The sequence below is a fragment of the Cervus elaphus genome, chromosome X (genome assembly GCF_910594005.1).
Source record: "Cervus elaphus chromosome X, mCerEla1.1, whole genome shotgun sequence".
Classification (NCBI taxonomy): Eukaryota; Metazoa; Chordata; class Mammalia; order Artiodactyla; family Cervidae; genus Cervus; species Cervus elaphus.
Window position 1 is genome coordinate 161,280,039 of NC_057848.1, and position 22,116 is coordinate 161,302,154.

Consider the following 22,116-nt stretch of genomic DNA (forward strand, 5'->3'; position numbering starts at 1 on the left):
TTGTAGTCATTTCTCTATCATTAATTATAATCATAGCTGTACCCTTTTCCTGCTATTATGATCTCATTGCAGGCTTTTTGTTAATACTTTATTCCTATGTACACACTCAGGGCACAGCATATTGTCTTCTAGGTGTGGGGGTGGAAAATCACCAGAAGGTATCAGGAAGAGTGAAGACACCCTCCTTCGCTTTCCAGGCACCCAGGCCTGCCCGGCATGAAACTGTAAACGAACCCAGCCATCTGTGTTAGCTGGGAGACTTCTCCCGTGGACCACGCACCACCGGACCTCACAAGTCTCTTGTGAGCGTACTGGCTCCGTCTTCACGGCCCTGGTTGTCATCCTGCTCCAGGCGGCAAACACAGCTTCTGAGTCGGGGGCAGAAGTTAATACAACTCCCTCAAGAGGCGGAGGAGCTCCCTGAAGGGCAGGTGGCCCCTCTGCAGGAGGAGCAGCTCCTTCAGAGCATTCCAGTGGTAGCTCCCCCTTTTCTATCTTTATCCTTTTCGATAGTGACGGGATCCTGGCCTCCTGTGCCGTGGCAGGAAAGTTTTTTTGATGAGGGTAAGCATATTCACAGAGTCGTTTATATCCATCTAGTTTCGGGCCTTTGGTGCTCAGTTTTAGCTGCTGGCATCAAGCTCGAATGACGTCCCTGTCGACCAGGTTGACAGGCGGCAGGACAGAAGGAAGAGGGGGGATGGGGATCCGCGTCGGTGTCCTCGGAGGTTTCACACCGTCACAACGTTGTGATGTGTCTCCTGGACCGCAGGCTGTGCTATTTTTTTGTATCTCTTTTTCTTTTGGTCCCCCGTGCTGAGTTTTTTGCTATCTCTGCTTCAGCAGAAGTTCCCGGTCTCTCTTCAGCTTCTACTGATGTAAGCCTGCAACTCATATGTTCTTCAGATTTCTCTGTGGAGTTGTTCTGGAAGGTTTTTTTCCCCTTAACCTGTGCTTCATATTTCTAAAGAGGTAGTCCACATCTTATTTAATTTGAAGCTAGGGACATGCTATCAATAAGGGTTAAAAAGTTAGTCATGGGATTCAGGAACTCTTTCACAGAAGTATATAAAAAATGAGTGCTGTCCAGCTGGCTGAATTTTAATATATTTCCTGATTTCAAACATAGTTGTAATAAGACATAAGACTAACTTTACCTTTGCTTCTTATTTCTTTCTCCTTTTGTTTCTCTTCAGTATCTCATGCTCTCTCTTATTCTCCCCTTTTATGCTAGTATTGGGGTAATTAGATTATGCTGTTAATAGAACATCATTTTGTGGACTTATGGTTTTTGTAGTTCGTGATGTTGGGAACGTTACCTTTCAGAGGAGCAAGATCTCCCCATATACATTGATAGAGCTCTTCTTAGATTGAGATGAGATGTAGCCCAGACTTTATACTTGGGCAGCCATGACTTCACAGAGAAGCTCTACCCTATGTGGTACTAAACTCAGCTCCTTGTGAAGTAGCATACATGCCCATGTGAAGCTGTGGCAGTGTAACCCTTGTGGTATCTTCCATTGTTCTACACAATTCTGCTAATTCACAAAAGCCCTTACATCTCTCTAAGGGGACTGGAGAATGACAGGTCACTCTCTAGCCATGGTAACAATCAAACCTCAGAATAGGATCAGTTTTACTCATCACTAATTACTCTCTGAAGAGCAGCCAATCGGCAACAGTCTCACACTTTGACAGTCAGCTGATGGAAAGCTGCTGATTCTTCACATTTCTGAGGCTGACCACTCCTGTCTCTTTGATAAATGTAACCTGGACAAACCCATCCCCTAAATCAGCAGTTTATTTTTCTCAGGGAGACTCTACTTGACTAGTAAAACTCTCCCTTACTTATGTAAGAAAGAAATTCAGGCTTTTGGTTTCAGAAATTGTGTGATAGTCTTATCCTTTGTCAGTTTTCCATTGTGTCTTGAATGTCTGCCTATGCCAGTATTACAGAGTACTGTCTATATAGGAAAAGGAGTACGTCAAGGCTGTATGTTGTCACCCTGCTTATTTAACTTATATACAGAGTACATCATGAGAAACGCTGGGCTGGAAGAAGCACAAGTTGGAATCAAGATTGCCGGGAGAAATATCAATAACCTCAGATATGCAGATGACACCACTCTTATGGCAGAAAGTGAAGGGGAACTAAAAAGCCTCTTGATGAAAGTGAAAGAGAGTGAAAAAGTTGGCTTAAAGCTCAATGTTCAGAAAACTAAGATCATGGCATCTGGTCCCATCACTTCATGGGAAATAGATGGGGAAACAGTGGAAAAAGTGTCAGATTTTGTTTTTGGGGGGCTCCAAAATCACTGCAGATGGTGATTGCAACCATGAAATCAAAAGACGCTTACTCCTTGGAAGGAAAGTTATGACCAACCTAGATAGCATATTAAAAAGCAGAGCCATTACTTTGCCAACAAAGGTCCGTCTGGTCAAGGCTATGGTTTTTCCAGTGGTCATGTATGGATGTGATAATTGGACTGTGAAGAAAGCTGAGCACCGAAAAATTGATGCTTTTGAACTGTGGTGTTGGAGAAGACCCTTGAGAGTCCCTTGGACTGCAAGGACATCCAACTGGTTCATCCTAAAGGATATCAGTCCTGGGTGTTCATTGGAAGGACCGATGCTGAAGCTGAAGCTCCAATACTTTGGCTACCTCATGCAAAGAGTTGACTCATTGGAAAAGACCCTGATGCTGGGAGGGATTGGGGGCAGGAGGAGAAGGGGACGACAGAGGATGAGATGGCTGGATGGCATCACCGACTCGATGAAAATGAGTTTGAGTAAACTCCGGGAGTTGGTGATGGACAGGGAGGCCTGGCGTGCTGCGATTCATGGGGTCGCATAGAGTTGGACATGACTGAGTGACTGAACTGAACTGAACTGAACTGTTCTATATAGGATATATTATGCTAAAAACAATAGTTATGGAACATAAAGGCTTAGCCTTGCTATATACACGATGCTGCGTCTTTTAGTTACTGAGCACAAATCAAAGTATGTTTTACACAGTCACCGGTTAAGAGAGGTATTATATCTCTATAAGGGAATTGGATAAGTATTTCTTGTATTCAATTTTTAAATGCTCTCTGTTCTTATAGGTTGATTTTTTAAATTTTAGTTTAGAAAAGTCAAGTTTTCAAATATGGCCTTTGGGCCTAACTCAGCCTGAAAATGTGCTCTTACAAATACTTAAACCAATATTTAGAAGTCTGGAAATTTCACACTTAAGTCTAGATTTTGTTATTTAAAAAAGAAAAAGTCAGCGTGGTATTCCAGGGCCTCCCCTGCTACCTAGCAGCACTGAGCATCTGGGAAGGGGAGGATCAGTTTCCCTTTATCAACATTCTCTCTGTGTTGTTTTTCTTGTAATAGGGACCTATCACTCTACACAGAACTCTCTGTCATTCAGTTATCTGTGTTGAGTGCATTTAAGCTTCAGCGGGTGAGCATTCCAGTTCATTTACAGCCTTTAAAATGTGACCCCTTTGACCAATAAAAACAATCCAGGTGACAAACCCTTTCCCAGTCAGCTTGTGTTATAGATCATTTTCCCTCACTGGTGTTGCATCTTCATTTCAAATTCTTTCAAGTCATACATTTAGGTGTTTGTGTATCACTGTTTTGGAGGCTTTTGTCTTGTCATTACTTCCATTAATAGCAAATTTTCTTCCTTAAAAATGACAACAACAATTTTATCCCCTGCTATGATACATTGTGAAAATGGCTACAATTTTTCTACTTCTATCCATGATCTAGTGGCGTGCTGTCCCTCACTGACTCCAGGCTGGCCTCATGACTTCTTAAGTCATCCTTGTCACCCCAGCCTGTGTTCAGCCAACTTCCAGACACATGAAAGAGGGCATCCTAGGCCATCCAGTCCCAGCCAAGGTGGCCCAAACCAGAAGAATTGTTTAGCGTCTTGCTGAGTTGTGAGAAATGATAGATTTTTCTTCTAATAAATTTTTGTTTTAAGCTTCTAAGTTTAGGGATGGTTTATTATATAGCAGAAACTAACTTGTACAATCTAAGTCAAAGAATGTTCTGTTACCAAAAAGACCTACATTTTTCAAAAATGTCAGTATCATAGAAGAAAAGAAAAACCAAAGAACTGTTCCAGATTGGAGAAGAGTAAAGATGCATGAAAATTAAATGTAACATATCATACTGGATTAGGTCTTGGACTGGGTAGGGGAAATGTTCTAAAAGACGTTGATGGGGACAATCGAAAAAATTGGAATATGGGCAATAGAATAGAAAATTGTGACAGTATCAATCTTCTTAAAGTTGGTAATTATATTGTGACTGTAAGAAAATATCTTTGCTCTTAGGAAGTAAACACTGAAGTGTAAGAGGTAAAGTGACATGATTTATGCAACTTACTCTCAGAGAAAAATAGCAATAATTATATTTTCTCTTAAAGAATAAGTAATAATAATAATGTGTATGAGAGAGAGAGAAAGGAGGGAGGGAAGAAGAGAGAGGGTTAGAAGGAGGAGGAGGAAAGTGGGAGGAAGAGAGAGTTATAAAGCAGTTGGGCAAATGTTAAAAGTTGATCAGCCTAGATAAAGTTATATAAAGGTTTTTATACTATTCTTGTATCTTTAAGTTACAAAATATTTTTAAAAAGGAGAAAGGAAAAACTCAACAATTGAAGAAATAAAATATTAACTGATGTAGCTTTCTTCAGAAACCCCTAACAACATTATCTCAATACATTTGTTGTAGGCCAAAGCCAAGATAGGTGTTTATATATACATCAGATCTAGGGGCTTATGATTGAAATGGGAAATGGAGGATGCTAGAATCTTGTTCATTTTATGCCCAAGACATGTGGAGGTCAACAGAAGCTCTTTAAGAGGTAGTGAAGAGGCTGAGGGAGAGGGGTCAGAACATCTGGAATTTTGTCTTCTTTCTGCCACAGCTATCTTTAAGTTTTAAAGCAAGTTATTCAACTCTCTTCGTCTCAGTTTTCTTTATCGATTACATGGGAAAGTAATCTCTCAAGGGTCCTACTAATGCTAACATTTACAAAATACTTATAAAATGAAGCCAAATGTGTTGATCAGTGACTTCAAGTGTTGTAATCTCAGTGACCCTTTGTTACTATGTAATAACTACCATGTATTTATGGCTGTAGATAGGTGCCTCATTATGTATATAGAAGTATAGTGGGCATGGGCTTGAGTTATTGCATGGTTCCCCCTGTAGAAGCTAGGCTATCTGGGGTGATATTAGCAGAGAATGACTTTTACATGATCATGATATTGGAGGGCCTCATTGGTGATCGGGGTAAGTGATATAGATTGCAAGGACTGGCATTAGGCAGGATCAACACCTTCTCCTCCCTCTCAATAAACACACATACATATAACCCTAGCTCCCCAAACTGACACAGGAGAGAAGAATCACAATGACAGAAATGACAGGATGGCATATGGAACAGAAAGACACATTATAATCTGGAAGACATGTGGTGGAGTGCCCATAGGAAAGATTTGTATTTTTAGCAGCATTAAAACTTAGCCCAAATAAGAATACCAATGTCACTGTGTAACAGTGGCTTGGACCCTTTTGTTATTGTCCGGGATTTGGGATACATAACACAAAATGGCATTTTTTAGAAAAGTGGTAGATATCTATGGTTCTTGGTACTCTGCATCCTTATTATGCATCCTAACCATCTCACCTCCCTCTTTATGGCTTGCTTTCACATTTCTCTCCTCCTGATCCTTTTTGCACCCCACCCTTCTTCAAAGGCTTGTGGCACTCAGGAGCAATATTTAAATACTGTGAGAGTCTCTCAAGGGAAGGATGCTATTTGTAAAAAACCTTTTTATTGTTGTAAGTACAGCTTAATGACTTTGCACACGCTTTGTGACACTGGCACTTTGTTGCCAGGTACCCACCCCCATTTCAAAAGAGGACACTACCTGCATCCCACAAGCCATTCTCACTCTATTCCTAGTCAATAGTTCCCTCTGAAGGTAGCCATCATTCTGACTTCTCATAGCATATAAATTGTGTCTACTTGGAACTTTCTAATTTATTTGCACATGACTTTTATGGCCCAAGCACCTTCCATGCCATCCTACATGAAGCTTACACTGCTTCCGAAGATGCTGAGGTTTAGAAGGGTTAAGTAAACTGTGCAGAGTCCCGTATTATTTGAATTAGAGCAGAGATTAGAATCCAGCCTGACTTGACTTCAAAGCTTGTTGTTGTTGTTATTTTTAAATGACACCTTACCCTAAGCTTACCTACATCTGATCTCAGATTTAGAGCTATGCCAGACTATTTTCATACAATTTAATGATAAATGGTAGTGTCTTTCCAAGCAATGCTCTTTATTTTATTGGTAACATTTCTAGCTATAAAAACTTTAATGTGTGTATTATCTAGAAATGCTGGGAAAAGAAAAGAATGCAAAATGGTAGAGATCTGTGTTCTCTCTGTTCCCAGGTGAGGCAGAGAAGCTACTGGTTTTCCCAAAATTTGAGCTCCCTTGTTGTAGTGTTGAGTTGGTGCTGGCAAACCAGAATCTATGTTTCTTATCTTGCTTGTATCTATTGGAACCGCATGACAAATTCTCACTACAGAAATGTATGTGATAGTGATGTGTGTCATCTCCAGGCATAAATGGTTCAAAGCTGATATTCCTCCTTCTCCCTGTCTTTTTCTGCATATCGGACAGACATAGACAATTCAGTGTGGGCCTTTATGTCCATGGTGATGCTGAAGCCTTCAAGGGAGTCTGAGTCCCAAATCACAGCTTGAAAGAGATGAAAGCTACCTGCGCATCAGGAATGCCCATTTGGACTTTGCAGGAGTGAAGAACAATAAACTTCTGTTGTGCTAAACCTCTGAGATGTGGGGGCTTGTCTGTTACAGCAGCTATTGTTACCTTAGGGCTTCCCAGGTGGCGCTAGTGGTAAAGAACCCACCTGCCAGTGTAGGAGACAGAAGAGACATGGGTTCCATCCCTGGGTTGGGAAGATCCCCTGGAGAGGGTCATGGCAACCCACTCCAGTATTCTTGCCTGGAGAATCCCGTGGACAGAGGAGCCCCATGGGTGGACTATAGTCCATAGGGTTGCAAAGAGTTGGATACAACTAAAGTGACTTCACACACACACACACAGTTACCTCAACTAATACACATGGGCCATCTCCAGGCTCATCTCACCATTTCCTCCTACTTCTGTCATTTGGATTCTGGTGCTTTTTTCGTGGCTGAAACCCTGAAGACTAAATTCCCTGCCTTTTCTCACTGGCTAGAATCATAGGAAGGAAATGCTGTGTTCTTGTAGGGCCCCGATCTGATTATCTTTGTGAATCATCTTAAGCCCCATTATTTATTGCGTGTGCTATGACAATGTGATGTAATTTCATGTAATTTAGCCTTTGAACCTCTTTGTTCTTTGTGAAGAAAGCCATTATAGAATGAAAAAAAAAAGGCCTTTTTGTGGCAACAATAGAAAACTTAAAGGAACCTTTTTTATATATAGCCGTGAATTTGTACAGCTCTTTTATGCTTTTCAAACTTCAGCCCTCACAGAAGCTTTGTGACATGGGACAGGCAGCTTTTATTATCTCCAGTGGGCAGTTGAAGAAAATGAAGTGCAGAGAGGTTCAGTCATGCTGAACTAGAAACCAGACTAGTGACTGCAGTCTGCTGTCTTTTTGACTCCTCTCTGATGCCCTTATGTCTGTGTCAGGAGTCAGAGAATTATGGCAGAATCTACCAAACCTCATTATGATTGGCTATTATTACATTTAAGATTCTTTAATCTGGGTCTGAAGAATTAGTAATTTAAAGAAATCAGTTTCCTAATAATTTCTTTACTGTTGACTTCTTGTGGGTTAATTTTACATGTTAGTTCACAAAGCCTTATTAGACTATCACAGGGCTGTGTTGTACAGCATTGTAGACGGATCACAATATAACCATATCTGGCAGCTCATATGGTCATAACAATGACAATACTCTTGTCACAAGATCTGGGTAAGGGGGAAGACCCAGAGGAATCGGGTGGAGAGGGAGGTGGGAGGGGGGATCGGGATGGGGAATGCATGTAACTCCATGGCTGATTCATGTCAATGTATGACAAAACCCACTGCAATGTTGTGAAGTATTTAGCCTCCAACTAATAAAAATAAATGAAAAAAAAAAGATCTGGGTAAGGATTTTGGCACATTATAAGCACAGATCTGAGCCCTCTACCTATAGATAGAGGCTTCCTCTTTTCTTCTACTTTAAGACTGGGAAACTAGCAAGTTTCCCAAATTCTGATGCTCATTAACTTTTTCTGCTGGCATCTTTTTCTTTTTTCCTCCCAGTTTTATTGACATGAGGTTGACATACAGCACTGTATAGGTTTAAGATGTACAGTGTAATGATTTAACTTACATCATGAAATGATTACAAGTTTAGTGACCACCCATCATCTCATACAAAATTGAAGAAATAGAAATTTTTTTCTTGTGATGAAAACTCATAGAATTTACCCCTAAGAACTTTCATGTGTAACAGTAGTGTTAATTATATTTTTCAAGTTGTTTATCACATTCTTAGTATTTATTTATTACTGAAGTTTGTGCTTTTTGACTGCCTTTTATCCAGTTCCACCTCTACTGCCTACCCATTTTTCTTACTTCCAGATTCACTCTGGCTACCTGCTATAAAGTCTCATGTGAGTATTCCTTGCTTGGTTTATCTGTCCACCAAGATTTGTCCTTTTTCCTCTGCTGACTTCTCTTCCTTATAGGTACAATTTCTTTGCAAGGACTTCCCACCCTTAGCTTTCACATGATCTTCAAGTTAATTGACCAAACCATGAAGATTTTAATTCTCATGAGGTGCCCTCCCATAACTATTTTTCTGTCATATGCCCCTTGTATGTAATGCCTTCCCTCATCCAACCTACTCTTCCTAGCCCTGCTTGAGCCTTACTTTCTATAATCAGAGTTTCTGCAGCCCTTCTCATATTCCTGTCCTCTAAACACTGCCATGGGATGCTGCAGAAGAGCCCTGGAGAAGGGACCAGAAGTCCTGGATCTACTCTGACACTTCCAAGGACCTTGTGGCCATGGGCAAGTCACATAGTGCCTCAGAGCCTCAGTTTTCATTTCTATAAAATGAGAGCATTTGGCTGATGACCTCAAAGTTCCTTTCCAGAAAGAAATTCTCTGAATTTAGGCTTGATTTACACTGATGGGATCCATCCAATTTTGGGGCTCATGCCCTGTTTAGTTTTCTATGAACACCAGAGCAGATTCAGAAAGTCTTGGTTGATTTCCTAGCAGTAAGTACCTAAGGATTCAAATCAGTTGAGCTCTTTGGGGAATAATTTGTCATGCATTTAATCTTGCTTCAGCATTCATTTACTGAATGTATTAGTTATCTATTGCTGCACAATAAATGTCCTTAGAATGTAGCAACTTAATACAACTAACATATATTTTTGCCCAGTTTCTATGGATGAGGAATATGTACAGGGCTTAACTGGGTCCCCTGGCTCAAAGTCTCTTACAAAGCTGGAATCAAAGTGTCAGCCAGGACTACAAGCAACTCAAGGCTCAAACAGTGGAGGATTTGTTCCCAAGACCATTTATATGATTATTGGCAGCCTTCAGTTTCTTATAGGCCTCATAGGGTCTGAAGGGATTCAGTTTCTTGCTGGGTGTTGACCAGAGACCTCCCTCAGTTCCTTGCCACATAAGCCTTCCCGTAGGGCAGTTCACAACATGGAGCTTGCTTCTTCAGAGCAAGTAAATAATAAAGAGAAGAGAGAGCAAGACAGAAATCACAGTCTTTTGTAACCTGACTCCAGAAGTGACATCCTGTCCCTTTTGTCATATGTAATTTATTAGTGGAGACCAGCAAAGAGCTGTCTGCTTTTTCCATTGAGTTGTGAACTAATTGAAAAGTCAGACAGATAGGTAAGGCAGATGGGAAGGCCAAATGCAGACATCTCTTGCTTAATACTGGTTTTCTGTTAGTTAAATTATATGTTCTGCACACAAATTCTAAAGGATCCCTTTCCCAATTATTTTAAGTGGGAAAAAATATTATGTATTACTAATCAACCCATGCCCCCAACCAACTAAAGCACATTAAAATGCCCATATGTAAAGAGCAAACTGTCATATTATGAGGTAAAATGCTTAAAACATGGCTTCCTTGACACCAATAGTTAATATGGTTGTTAACAAGCAGTTGCTTTGTCACAGTCACCTCTTAGTGCCAATAACATCCTAGCCTTTGTTGACACTCTGGAGAACATCACAATGTCTCTGCATGCTTCTGATTCATCCAAACTTGATTTATTCTAAATGCCAATTGTATTAGGAGTGAAACTTGAGAACGTTTCTCACACACTCTTTTGTTAAAAAGGTTGTATTGATTTTTAAGGCATAAATGTAATTTTTTAATACAACCCTCATTCCCCTGTAAAGTATTCAGGTGAAATTTTGATATTAAAAACCAAGAGACATTTTCCTGAGAAAACATTAACCAAAGATACATTCTGTGTGGTATATACCTGTGTCACTTTTTTTGCAAATAGTGCTGATATTTGAAAATGTGATTTACATCTGTGGGTGTGCAGGCTCTAAAACTCTGCTCTGTAGAATTATTCAGACTTATCTGTTGAGTCATACATCATGCTGAAGAACCGTGGGCTTTCCCTAAAGGGAAATGTTGAAAACGTTTCCTTTATGGGAAACATTTCCATTATGTTGAAAGCATATGGCAAGACCAGAGTACAACATGTAATTTTGGAAGATCAGCCATTCCCCAAGAGAAAGGAGAGAGGAGCGGGCAGGAAAACACTTTCAAACTTCCCAATCAGATTCAGTCACTTTTCCAGGAAGGAGCTGAGAGAGGCCAGAAGAAATACCCCAGTAAGTTCTCTCCACATGTAAAGAAAGCCCCTGAGTTTGGGAGACAAGACCCTTGCTACAAATCCTATGGTTCTAACACTTTACAAACTTGAATCTCACAATGGTGTTGCAAATCAGGTGTTGCTATCATTATTGCCATTACAGACAGGGAATCTGAGACTGTAAGAGAAAAAGCAACACATCAAAGGACCTGAGACAAAAAGGGACGGAGAATGACACATTTGAGACTTGACCCCAGTCCTATCCAATGCTAAATCCTATAACCACAGAGTGATAATACTGTATTGTTTTGCGTACAATATTTAAATCTTGATTGTAACCAGAAGTGAAATGTTGCTGAATTTTTAGCTGATAACATGGTGAATTTAGACAAATTTTAACTAGTAAAAAATTGTATCCACATTTCTAGGATCTATTTTGTTTATGTCTTTGTCTAGGCCAGAAGTTTTCCTCCTTTGCTTAGGTTATGTTCAGAAGTAGATGAATCTTGTCAAGTTACAACAGGAATATTTAATTTAAAAACTTTAGAGATCACCTCTCTTTCATCTTTGTCTGATCTCCTTTATACTCTGCAGCCAGAATTATGTTCTGAAATGCAAAATCAATCTTGTTCTTCCCCTGCTTAAAACCTTATAATGGCATACCATTACTTACAAGAGAAATCCCAAGGTCCTTAACCAGGCATGCAATGTTATATTTTTCATCCCCGCTTTTGTTTTTCTAGACTTATTTCTCATTCCCATTCCAGAATAAAAGCCAGCCATTTTAAGTTATCTGCAGCTGGCATAGTTTCTCTATGAAGGAGAATGTGGAACACTAATAGTGAACACTGAATGATTTAGTAAAAATATAACCATAGAATCAGATCCCCAAAAGGTCTCAAATACAGTTCCAACTTGCCCACTAAGTGCCCCAAAGTACCCCTAAAATATTCATAATTACTTAAGACTGTTTCATAAAAATCCAGAGTCCCCAGTCATCAGTTTCAAGGCTTTTATTGTATTTAGAAGTGACCATACACTCCCAGCAAAACATTGGATTGTTTGTTTGTCCAACTAAATGAGAAAGGCAAATGTCGTTGTCGGATTCTGAATACTTTGGAAGGCAAAGAAGCTGAGAAGATATAGCTGGAATAAAGAAAAGATCATATCCTCAGTGGGACTAGAAAGGAAAGTGGGACTATTAAGTCAACCTTAATTCATTTTTAATCTGAGGTTTAGAGTTCTGTTACCCCTGCAGTCAACCCACAGACTGGATGGAGCCAGGACACAGTAACTTCAGGTTGATATGTAGCCTGGCGTTGTCTTGCCACTTCATTAACAGCTTGTTAAACCAGTCACCAAAGCCATTAAGAAAATTCCTGGTAAAAGGGAACCAATAGGAGCACCATGCATTGAGCATATTGAATGTCACTTTGATATCTCCCAGAATTCACTAACAGACTTTTTTTTAGCCTGTCTTGATGTGTGATGTTCTGATATTTGCAATCTGCAGACTCTTAAATATGAGCCCATTTTAATGACACTGGAGAGCAAAAAAGGGGAAAAAAACGTAGATCCAGCCAAGGCTTTCTTGAGATCAATACCATAATTACATTTTAGACCCTCCAGGTATTAATCTCTTTTCTTTCAGAAAAGCAATTCCATTTTCCTAGCATTGGTCTCTTAGAAATATTACTGCTTATTCATGGCTCTGTTGAATTTTTTTCCCCTTGAGGGAGAAGGAAAAGCAAGCTTTTGTTTTCACTGTCTTTGCTCCTATAGCCCTTTTCTTTTTTAAATTGAATGTTCATTCATGCTCTAAAAAGACCATGCACAGAGAAAGGGCTAATGTGACAATATTTTATAATATCAACAGCTTGAACATAAGCTGTTTTCAGTGCTTTCTGACACTCCTTGATTTCATTATTTTATTTAGCAAATGCTGTGTTTTTTCCTCTAAAAATAATGCTAATACTATTTGTTAAGCACTTGTTATGGGCTAATGATTTTTCTAAACACTTGTCATGAATTGACAAATTTAAATCGCATTAGAACTCATGAAATAAGTACTGTTTTCACATTAGAACTCCACTGCACATAGAGTTTGGAACCTTTGCCCAAAGGCTCACAGCTAGTAAAGGCACAACTAAGATATGATCCCAGGCAGTCTCACTCTAGAATCTGCATGCCCAACCACTAAGCTATATCTGGCTGAATCTATATGTACCTTACACTGCTACATGCATAGAAGGTGGTAAAAAATTAAACACAGTTGGTGCATATACTGGGTTGAGTAGTGTTTCCCCCAAGTTCATGTCCACTCAGAACCTCAGATTGTGTCCTTGTTTTGAAATTGGATCATTGTCGATGTAATTAGTTAACATGAGATCATACTGACCTATACTCTGAAAACTATAAAACACTGATGAAGAAAATTGAAAATAATGTAAAGAAATGGAAAGACATCCTGTACTGTTGGATTAGAAGAATTAATATTGCTAAAATGGCCATATACCCAAAGCAAACTACAAATGTAATGAACTCTCTGTCAAAATACCCATGACATTTTTCAGAGAACTAGAACAAATAATTTTTAAAAATATATGGAATCACAAAAGACTCTAACTTGCCAAAGTAATCTTGAGGAAAAAGAAGAAAGCTGGAGGTATTATCTGTCCTGACTTCAGATTATACTACAAAGCTATAGTAATCAAAGCAGTATGGTACTGTCACAAAAATAGACTTATAGATTAATGGAACAGAATGGAGAACCCAGAAATAAACCCAGGCATGTAATCTACTACACTGGAGAAGAGACAATTTCTTCATTAGTGCTGCTGGGAAAACCAGACAGCTACCCATAAAAGAATGAAATTCCAACATTCTCTCACACCATATACAAAAATAAACTAAAAATGGACTAAAGACCTAAATATAAGACTGGAAATGATAAAACTCCTAGAATAGAACATAGGCAGAATACTCTTTGGCATAAGTTGTAGCAGTAGTTTTTGGAGCCATCTCCTAAGGCGCAAGAAGTAAAAGCAAGATCAAATAAACAAATGGGACCTAATTAAACTTAAAGGCTTTTCCACAGCAGAGGACACCACTGATGAAACAAAAAGACAACTTATGGAATGGGAGAAAATATTTGCAAATGATATGACCTATAGGAGGTTAATATTAAAAATATATAAACAGCTCATACAACTCAACATCAAAAAAACAAACAACCCAATAAAAAAAAAAAAGGGTCAAAGACCTGAATGGGCATTTTTCAAAGAATACATACAAATGGCTAACAGGCACATGAAAAGATGTTCAGCATTGCTAATTATTAGAGAAATGCACATCAAAACCACAATGAGATATCACCTCATACCTTTGAGAATGGCTGTCATCAAAAATAACATATGTTGGTGAGAATGTGGAGAAAGGGAGTCCTTGTACACTGAATGTAACTTAATGCAGTATGAATGTTGCTCAAAAAAACTAAAAACAGAACTACCATATATCTGAAAAAAATGAAAACATTATTTTGAAAAGATGCATGCCCCTCAATGTTCCTAGTGGCATTATTTACAGTTGCCAAGATACGGAAGCAACCTAAGTGTCCATCAACAGATGAATGGATAAAGAAGATGTGGTATGTGTACACACACACACACACACACACAATAGATTACTACTCACCCATAAAAAGGAATGAAATTCTGCCATTTGTAGCAACATGGGTGTGTACCTGAGAATATTATGCTTGATGAAATATCAAATACCATATGATATTACTTATGTGTGGAATCTAAAAAATAAATGAATATGTATATAGCAAAACAGAAACAGAGTCACAGATACAGAAAACAAAGTAATGGTTACCAGTGGGGAGAGGGAAGAGGGGAAGGGTAAAATAGGGATAGAGGATTAAGAGATACAGACTACTATGTATAAAATAGATAAGCAACACAGATACTTTGTACAGCACAGGGAATTCTAGCTGTTATTTTGTAGTAACTTTTAATGAAGTATACCTATAAAAGTATGGAATCACTATGCTGTACACTCGAAAGTAACATAATATTATAAGTTGATTATACTTTGAGTTTTTAAAGAAGATGAGCTCATACTGGATTAAGGTGACCCCTGTACAGTGTTCTCATAAGCCAACAGAGTTTTGGAGAAAGAGAGATGCAGAGGGAAGACAGCCATATGAAGATACAGGCAGAAATTGGAGTGATGCAGCTACAAGCCAAGGAATGCCAAGGATTGCCAGTTACCAGAAGCCATGAGGCAAGGAAGGATTCTTCCCTAGAACCTTCAGAAGAAATGTGGCCCTGTTCATACCTGGATTTCATGTTTCTGGCCTACAGAATTGTGAGAGAATAAATTTCTATTTTAAGCCACCTAGTTTGTAATAATTTGTTATAACATCCCTGGGAAACTTAATATTGTGCCCTTGAAAGTCTCAGAGACTGTAGGGGAAATGGATAAGGAAATAAATAATTTTAAATGACATGATAAAATCTGCCAAAAATAACCATAGTATACCCATCATGATAATTGTATATATAATCATATATAAATGTATATCAAGATCATTTTTATATTGAAGATGCAAAATAACATGACTAAGAGCACAGATTATGCAGAAAGAGTGACTGAATTTGAATCTTGGCTGTGACATTTCATTTATAAACTTTGTGCTCTTGGCAAGTTATTTTACCTCCCTGTGCCCTATTTTTCACATCCCTATAAGTTTTCAGATACTTTTGACATCTGTAGTTTCATTTTAGTCTCACAGCATCCTTGAAAGGTGGGCAGGTGAGGCAAATATCATCATCATCATTCTGCAGACATTGCCTAGTGTCACATGTTAAAACTATAGTGTCGTTTCAGTTTCTTTCTCCCTAGAATGATAATTGCAGTGATGATGATGGTTGTCATGCACAGATCAGGCTAGGATCTCTGATGGGAAAACATTCTTCTCTAGTTTACGGGAGAATAAACTGAGGCTATGAGAGAAACTTGCCCAAGGCTACCATGCCTGTGATCACAGGATGATCTGGCAGAATTTTTTGTGAAAGCAATTTGTAAACTGTCCTGGTGCTGCACAAATGTTAGTTAAACACAGCAAAAGTCATAATAACTTCCTCCCACTGAACCTGGTATGCCAACTAAAACATTTTCAACACTTCAATCAGGAAAATATTCTCCTCTCTGTAATAGATCAAAGTGAAACAATATGAATTCTATTTCCCCCTTTTACCAAGGATGTTTTTTCAGACTATCTATAGAAAGGGTCTTTTCACTTTTAGTCAGGCTTTTTGATGTTTAGATGATAATTTAAAATTGTATGAGTTACAGTAGACCACACAAGAATAGATTTCATTCACAGGTGATAGATTCTGAATGATGTCCTAAGTGAAATAAACATTCATTAAAAGTAGACATAGAGGGAAATTAGATTTACTGTTTATTCAGGTACCAATCAATTTAGCTCTTACCTACAATTGTATAAGTAGATATTATTATGTTATATATATTTTATAATATCTTCAGTACTGTGACTTAGAGACATTAAAGCTTTGCCCAAAGTCATCCTGACAAAAATGAGACAAAGGGAGAATTTGAACTCAGTTCTCACTCCACAAACTAAGCATTTATAACCATGCCACCTGCCTTCAAAAAGAATGGGCAAATGATTACATAGAGGTAGAATCATTTGAAGGAGAAAAATTCCATTTCTGTTTCTACTTGGGATACATGGAAAAAGCTGGTGGGAGTATTTAGAAAGGAACCAAGATAGCATTCAGGGGATTTTGCTTTGAGCCCAAAGTTATACCTATATGCTGTGTGGTATGAGGCATGTCACTAATGCTATGTGTCTTGGTCCTGTCCAGTTCAGTTCAGTTGCTCAGTCACATCCGACTCTTTGTGACCCCATGGACTGCAGCACGCCAGGCTTCCCTGTCCATCACCAACTCCCAGAGCTTACTCAAACTCATGTCCATTGAGTCGGTGATGCCATACAACCATCTCATCCTCTGTCATCCCCTTCTCCTCCTGCCCCCAATCCCTCCCAGCATCAGGGTCTTTTCAAATGAGTCAGTTCTTAACATCAGGTGGCCAAAGTATTGGAGCTTCAGCTTCAGCATTAGTCCTTCCAATGAAAATTCAGGATTGATTTCCCTCAGGATTGACTGGTTGGACCTCCTTGCTGTCCAAGGGACTCTCAAGAGTCTTCTCCAACACCACAGTTCAAAAGCATCAATTCTTCGGCACTCAGCTTTCTTTATAGTCCCACTCCTACATCCATACATGGATACTAGGAAAACCATAGCTTTGACTAGATGGACCTTTGTTGGTAAAGTAATGTCTCTGCTTTTTAATATGCTGTCTAGGTTGCTCATAACTTTTCTTCCAAGGAGCAAGTGTCTTTTAATTTCATGGTTGCAGTCACCATCTGCAGTGATTTTGGAGCCCCCCAAAATAAAGCCTGTCACGGTTTTCATTGTTTCCCCATCTATTTGCCATGAAGTGATGGGATCAGATGCTATGATCTTAGTTTTCTGAATGTTGAGTTTTAAGCCAGCTTTTTCACTCTCCTCTTTCACTTTCATCAAGAGGCTCTTTAGTTCTTCTTCACTTTCTGCCATAAGTGTGGTGTCATCTGCATGTCTGAGGTTATTGATATTTCTCCCGTCAATCTTTATTCCAGCTTGTGATTCATCCAGCCCAGCGTTTTTCATGATGTACTCTGCATATAAGTTAAATAAGCAGGTTGACAATATATAGCCTTGATGTACTCCTTTCCCAATTTGGAACCAGTCTGTTGTTCCATGCCCAGTTCTAACTGTTGCTTCTTAACCTGCATGCAGATTTCTCAGGAGGCAGGTCAGGTGGTCTGGTATTCCCATCTCTTTAAGAATTTTCCACAGTTTGTTGTGATCCACACAGTCAAAGGCTTTGGCCTAGTCAATAAAGCAGAAGTAGATGTTTTTCTGGAACTCTCTTGCTTTTTCAATGATCCAACGGATGTTGGCAATTTGATCTCTGGTTCCTCTGCCTTTTCTAAATCCAGCTTGAACATCTGGAAGTTCATAGTTCATGTACTCTTGAAGCCTCCATTTGTTTACATATTCTCTTTGTTTTCACACAGTAAGAGCAGGTTGAGTACTTTTAGCCAAGACAGTATGGCCTACAAAGCCTAACCATTTTACTATCTGGTCTTAAAAAGTTTGAACACTCCTGGTCTAGCGAAGAGTGCTAGGCAGAAGAAATAGCACCAGCAAAGGCTCTGATGTAGAAGTGTGGTTGGCATGTTTAAGCACTGGGCACTATGCCTGGAGGGAAGGGGTGGAAAAGGGTTGGGGGGGAGGTCAGATCATGTGGCCATAGTGAAGGTTCTGACTTATTCTCTAAGTAAGATGGGACACCATTGGAGGTTAAATGTAGAGTGGCATGATCTGATTTATGCCTGGAAAGGAGCTTTCTTGCTACTGTCTTCCTTTTATCTCTTCTGCCTTTTTCACTACCCTGCTCCTAAAGCCTTCTCCTCAGAAAGTAGGGCTAGCTTAAGAAATGATTATCCATGGAAGGTGATACAGCCCTGGTTAGTCCTAATCCTTGCATATGAAGAGTCTCCTATCTCTTGATTCTATCATTTTTGAGGACCAGGAACTTCTGATGAGACTTCAGTGTGTGTGAGGACTGACCGAGCTGTCTACTCCACGACCAATCTTACTGGGAAAAGGCTGGTGAAGCACACACTTCACAAAGAGCAACCCAGAGCTTTGCTCTCCTCTTTGAAGACACATTCACCTATTTATGAATCATTTATGCCAAATTAATAATGAACTTTCTAAATTCTGGCTCATGGTCTAAAAACATCTAATACACACTACCCTCACCTTGGAGGAAGCTGAATTGCTTATTATTTTTGAGATGCATTTTCACCAAAGTAGTAATATTGCATCTTTTCTTCAGTGAGGACATGTGTGACAGTGTGAAGGTCATTTTCACTCCTTCAAAAATGGGAATAAATACCTTCTAAACTAAATTCCATTTGTCTTTTTTTCAACTCCAGTGTGTTTTGGATCATTCAGTAACACAAGACATATACTCTCAGTGAACATGTTCTTAATACTATATGCACCATTTGTACTAGCTCTCTTAGGCATTTTCAATAGAAATGTTGTATGCTGTCCTTTACCAATTTATTTTGTTATCCATGAGTGTGGGTCAGTGGTACAATGACTTTTTACTTTCCAGGCTCTTATTTTCTTAGACAGTGTGGTCTCCAGGGGATCTTCCCAACCCAGGGATCGAACCCAGGTCTTCCGCATTGCAGGCGGATTCTTTACCAGTTGAGCCACAAGAGAAGTCCATGGATATAGTAAAAGGAAATAGTCTGAGGAGTTAGGAAACAAATATGGCAGATGTTCAACCTCTAATATGTTAGATGACTTGAGTGAGGTATATGATTCATGGAGCTTCTGTTTATTTATCAATTCTTTGTGATCTGGCTACCTTGGATTATTATTAGAATTGAATGCTGTTGTAGACATAAAATCATGTTTATATGTTGAAAGCACTATATGAATATGAAGTTGTGGTGCTATTTTCTACTTTGTAATCTGTGAAGAGCGTACATTACTTGAATCATTCAATCTGTACTGCAAAAAAGAGAAAAAAGCCAAACCCAAACTGGTGAAAATAAGAAACAGTTTAAAGCAGAAGTTAAAAGTAATTTAAAAAGAGCATTTGGCAGATATATGGCTTATATTCATTCAACAAATTGGCTTCAGGCTTAAACTAGGAGATGCAAAAGTCCTAAAAAATATTCCAAAGAGGTTTTTTTTTTTCCTTTTCCAAAGTGGTGAATCATATGATATGGAATTTTATGCTGTGGTTTAGTTAGAACCTACTTATTTGATATTAAAGGAGTAAGCAAAATGCAAAATGATATTCATTTAATCTTTATTGGAAAATTTGCTTTCAGAATTTGACAGTTTTTTTCCAGTGGCATGGATGCAGCATGTGTGTGTATGCTCAGTTATGTCCAACTCTGCGACACCATGGACTGTACCCTGCCAGGCTTCTCTGTCCATAGATGAGGAGCTTAGTGCTAATACTGTTTGGAAGGATTTTTAAAAATCAACAGCCAGTCTGGTTTGTAGAATCTGTTTTGGACCAAGGTGTTTGAGAGTGCCACAAAGAGTCTTAAGCCTTGAATCATCTCAATCTGTTCTTAAAACCAAGTGGTAGGAATTGAAAAATGTTTAAAAGTCAAATCCCCGAGTAATCCATTATCTGAAAAGTGGTAGCAGTAGTTGGTTACTTTTCATTGCTTAATTGGAAAAAACTTAGGTAAACTTTGTCCAACAGGCACAGCATAGCCTCCTTCACCAAGTTTTCCCTTAGTGATAGTAATAATACTCATCGAGCATTTCAGCTTTGGCAAGCAGTGCAGAAAACCCTTAGAAACATAACCATTTTCTTCCAGAAGCTTCCAATCTAGTGAAAACTGGTGGTAAATTCTTTTCCTCAGAGCCATGATTTTACTTTTGAACTATTTTCTTTCAAGTACTATTGTGAAAGAAAAAATATCCTCAATTCTTCCATTATAAGGGAATTATGTATTTTGTCAGAATATGTGGTGCTTAAAATCTTTCCCTTGAGATTTTATTTATATAACCCAAACTCAAGAGTGATTTCTAATGAAAGACAAATTCCATATGATGTAACTTATGTGTGTAATCTAAAATACAGCACAAATGAACCTATAGACCAAACAAAAACAGACTCACAGATATACGTAACAGATTTGTGGTTGCCAAGGGGGAGGGGAGAAGGGAGAGAGAAGAACTGGGAGTTTGAGGTTGGTAGATGCAAACTGTTTTATATAGGGTGGATAAGCAACAAGGTTCTAATGTATAACACAGGGAGCTGTATTCAATATCTTGTAATAAACCATAATGAAAAAGAATATGAAAATGAATATATATTATATATAACCGAGTCACTTTGTTCTACTTCAGAGATTAACACAACATTATAAATCAACTATACTTCAATTTTTAAAAAAGTTCTTCCCACTGAATGTGGACTATAATTAGAGAAAAGTCAAGAACACTTCTTGCCATCTAGGATGTCTTTATCTACTTGTGTGGCTGGCAGATACATTTAGACGTGAATATTTAAACATTTTTTCTAATGTGGGGACTACACCCTCCCTCTGAAAATTATACAGTCAGTATACACTTTAATTAGACATGATTGTTTAGCTTTGGGTTTTCCTCCAAGGTGCCTCCCCATCCCACCATATGTAGCCTCAGGGCTCTTCCTAGTACACTTATGTGGTCAGGCCCATCTTTGGGAGGCATTTTAGCCTCAATTTTACTACTTTACCGTGGGAGCAAGAGATTTGAGACCAATCAAAGACTTTGCCTTATTTGTTTGGGAAGGAGTGAGCAATAAGACAGAAATAGTGTTTTGGGAAAGAGGCAAAAAGCATGGCATTAATCTAGCTGAGGCTAGGAATTGTATAGCTTCTTACCTAGTGTAGTACAATTCATAATAATAATACTAATTTTATTATTATCTGTTAGTTATTGAGAATTTACTCTCTGCTAGACCCCAAGTTAATGGCTTTACTTGCATTTTTCTCAGTTTATCCTCTTAAAAGTCTCTGAAATAGGAGCTACTCAGAAAAATCAGGTAACTTATCCAAGGTAACCCTGTTGATAGGTGGCTGAGCTAGTCTTTGTCTCTAAAATTCATGCTTTTAGCCATTCTGCAATATTCCTTTCTATGGAAATGATTCAATATTTGAATAGGTTTAAAAGGCCATAAACATCAGCTTAGAAATCCACATCTTCCTGAAAATTTTATGATGAATACCTTTAGTTAAGAAAAATCTACAAGGGCCAAGATGAGTTACCTCTATTTCACTGGGGCTATCGGAATTATTTTTCGTCATGGAACTCTATTCCTAACAAAAGCAGGATGGATAGGTGAACAGGTTGATATTTTAAATTTCTTTTCAGTTTGGTATTTTATGATTCCTAAGTGCTCTTGAAAGTGTTCTGTATCTCATATCCAGTATTAGCTTCTGCTTACAGTGACTACTAATACTTCTTTGTCTCCATTTCCTTGTTTCTACAATGAGAATGATGTATTTTTTCTTTCTTCATGGAGATACTATGAGCTACATTTTTATGTTACAA

At 38.6% G+C, this 22,116-nt stretch overlaps 1 pseudogene; it reads right to left on the minus strand.

Annotated features, from left to right (window-relative positions):
- Window positions 1-63: 63 nt before the first annotated feature.
- Window positions 64-21,869, minus strand: LOC122690556 (annotated as a pseudogene).
- Between the last annotated feature and the right edge of the window lie 247 nt (window positions 21,870-22,116).